The following is a 3,488-nucleotide window of genomic DNA, read 5'->3' as shown; positions in this document are numbered from 1 at the left end:
TGTGCACTGAGTTACCACTGTGTAAACTGACGAGCTGCTCCCCTGTGATAACCTGCACGGGTGATTACGTGATGCCCGTTTCACACTCCCAATCTGCTGTGAAGGCCATGGGTGTGGCTTCCAGGATGGATCGTGATAGATGGCTCAGTACACATATATTTACCATTTTGGGGGGGTGGGGGTGGGGGGGTGAAATTAACGTTTAAATGTTTTAGTTCATACAAAATCTCATTGCGCAGTAAGTCTGATACTGAAACTTTGAGCTGCACCACATCTCCCAGATAAGGACCTGCTCTGTACATGTTCAATAATAAAGGAGTGACCTACGACCCATGGCTAGCCTATATTTGGATTTATTTATTTAAATTATTATTATTATTTTAATACATTTTATTCATTTAGCAGACGGTCTTATCTAGAGTGACTTACAGTCAAGGGTATTCATCTACAGATAGCTAGGTGGGGCAACCACATATCACAGTCGTAGTCAGTATATTTGGCCTCAATAAAGTAGTTATGAGCTAGGTCAGAATTACTAAGGTGAGGGGGGGGTCTAGTGCGAGTGTTCACGAACGTATTTTTTGTAATTATATATTTTAACCTCTTGGAGTAAATGTTAAATATTGTGTCTTTTTTTTGTAACATCCTAAATAAATAGGATAAATAAAAAAGGTACATCCAAGTTTCCCGTGTCCCCCCACCGTGCCCCATCTCTCTCTAGTTATTTGTGTATTCCCGGCAGACACCGCTCACTGACCTGTCTCTCTACAGCCCATCAGGTGATTGACCCGCTGATCATCGACAATTATCACGTCGTTATAGAACCCTTCACTAAGACATATAGGACCTTACCTCCTCCGGACCCCGCCGTATATCTAAATGTTTGTTTAAGCTCTCTTCTCTGTCATATGGATTTATAACAGCAAGATGCTAACTAGGAAATAAGAACAATTTAATTACGGTGTCGCAATTCAATTGATAGCAAAGATATTTGTAGTAAAATTCGTCTGTTAGACCTATAAAGAGGAATTAGCTACGGTAAATTATTACATTTTTACATTACATTTAAGTCATTTAGCAGACGCTCTTATCCAGAGCGACTATGGCCTGGCTTGCCATTTTATACCTTTCGTTTAACTATTCGTTTTCTTGTAAACCACATGACAAATTGTATGAGATTTGTTTTCAGAAAAGCCGAGACCTGAGGGTTGGTATAAAGGTGTGAAAACGCTCTATGGAAAGTTGTCACCCTCATCGAAACAGACACTAGTATTTTTTTTGTGTTCACGCTTTCCACGGTATTTCTCATGTAGCGCTGCGGAATTACGTTTGGGCGACTAGGGTTTCACTTGTTATGCTCCCTGATATATTAAGTAGGACTGTAATGTTTTCAATTTGTTTTTTTCTTTCTATTTAATTTTGTTAATTGTATTTATTTTTGTCTACAAAATTATTAGGCTATAGGGCTAGCCTAAACGGGTTCTTCAGACAATTATTAGATCATTTCATAAATTATTTTCCACTTTGTTTAGACTATAGCTGTAATTTAGTATATTTTCTTCAATTTTAAGATAATTGAATTAAATTCATTTTCACATCCGGAGTTCACAATAAATTCAGAGTCATGAATTTGCATTAATTTCCAGAGAGATGAGTCCACGTTATTTTGTCCCACCGGACTGCCCTTTGTGAACAGAGGGGGAAACGGTCAATTATCTTTCCGTTTGAAGAAGCCTTGTGATGTATTGCCGAACCGACAGCCCGCTATAGGAACTGCTTTACAGATATCGGTGACACAAAGACACAAAGCTGCGACTGAATTGCAGCAGCAGCGATCAGTCAAATATAGTGCACTGATTTCACTGAAAGAATATATATGTTTTAAATTAAATTCTTAAAATATAATATAATATAATTTCTGTAACGTATCTTGTAACATATAGCCTACGAATTGTTAATGTATGAATCTATACCGATACATATGTTTAAATAGGATTAGTCTATTTATATTATATACAAATCAATAGAACAAACTTACCAATCTTGGTCCTTGTTTGGCCTACTTCGTTTTCAAATGAGGCTAATAAATATACCTAATACACAAAACAAAAATTACAAATATAGGCTGCAATTTGGAAATAAATAAATTACGCGACATATATTTCTGTTTTCAATCACAATAATGAAAATAAGAGAGAGAGAGTGTTAATTTGTAAGTAATTCAACGCATCTTCTCTCCTCTCCTTGTTTAGAGGGAGATGGTTCAAGTACGCGCTTATATGTAGTCTACTGACTCTAGGATCCTTTCTTGCGGTTCAGCTGCAACCCGTCCCCCGTTTAGGAGCGCTCTCTTGTGTCGAAGATGCGCACATAGCAGCCTCTTATTAATCTTAGCTTTCGATTCCCAAGAGCTACTGGGCAAGCGGAATATGTACAGAATTATAGGCCTACGACACGAGAAACACGCCGCCAGCAATAACGCAGGTTACGCTGTAGCGATCGCTTCACTCGGTGGTACTCAATAGGGGCCCCGTAAATAGTCGTATAATTTCAGGCTTAATTGTAGTCGTGCTAGATTCTAGAACGTCTTCGGAGCAGAACGGGAAAACGCATCAGTAGTAGTGGTAATGAAACGGACAGGATGCTCCTAGCCAACTGATCAGGCGTGTTTAGAGGCACAAACCTGCACATGACTGGGACTGACATCCGTCCACGTCATATCAAACTGAAACACACGTTTACTGATGTGACACCGTAATGAAATTCATTATCACACACACCAATCAACTACTTGGTACTTGATGTCTCTCTCGCTCTCTCTCAATTCAATTCAAGGGGCTTTATTGGCATGGGAAACATGTGTTAACATTGCCAAAGCAAGTGAGGTAGACAATACACAAAAGTGAAACAAACAATACAAATTAACAGTAAACATTACACATACAGAAGTTTCAAAACAATAAAGACATTACAAATGTCATATTATATATATACAGTGTTGTAACAATGTACAAATGGTTAAAGCACTCTCTCTCTCTCTCTCAATTCAAGGTGCTTTATTGGCATGGGAAACATGTGTTTACATTGCCAAAGCAAGTGAAATATATAATAAAACAAGTGAAATAAGAAATGAACAGTAAACATTACACTCCCAAAGGTTTCAAAGGAATAGAGACATTTAAAAGGTCATATTATGTCTATATACAATGTTGTAACGATGTGCAAATAGTTAAAGTACAAAAGGGAAAATAAATAAACATAAATATGGGTTTTATTTACAATGGTGTTTGTTCTTCACTGGTTGCCCTTTTCTCGTGGCAACAGGTCACAAATCTCGCTTGCGGTAGCAGAGAGAACAGTCTATGACTTGGGTGGCTGGAGTCTTTGATCATTTTTATGGCCTTCCTCTGACACCGCCTGGTATAGAGGTCCTGAATGGCAGGGAGCTCGGCCCCAAGTGATGTACTCGACTGTACGCACTACCCTCT

General features: G+C 38.4%; 1 protein-coding gene across 1 annotated transcript in view; it reads right to left on the bottom strand.

Annotated features, from left to right (window-relative positions):
- Positions 1 to 2,695, bottom strand: part of LOC129837372 (eomesodermin-like) — an 8,236-nt gene extending 5,541 nt beyond the window's left edge. Inside the window, exon 1 of the mRNA XM_055903486.1 lies at positions 2,039 to 2,695. The gene's annotated coding sequence lies outside the window, so the exon portion shown is untranslated. The remainder of the gene's footprint in view (positions 1 to 2,038) is intronic.
- Between the last annotated feature and the right edge of the window lie 793 nt (positions 2,696 to 3,488).

Source organism: Salvelinus fontinalis, chromosome 38 (genome assembly GCF_029448725.1).
Source record: "Salvelinus fontinalis isolate EN_2023a chromosome 38, ASM2944872v1, whole genome shotgun sequence".
NCBI classification, from domain to species: domain Eukaryota; kingdom Metazoa; phylum Chordata; class Actinopteri; order Salmoniformes; family Salmonidae; genus Salvelinus; species Salvelinus fontinalis.
Note: the sequence above shows the minus strand (reverse complement) of the source record. Positions and strands in the feature narration are given on the sequence as shown.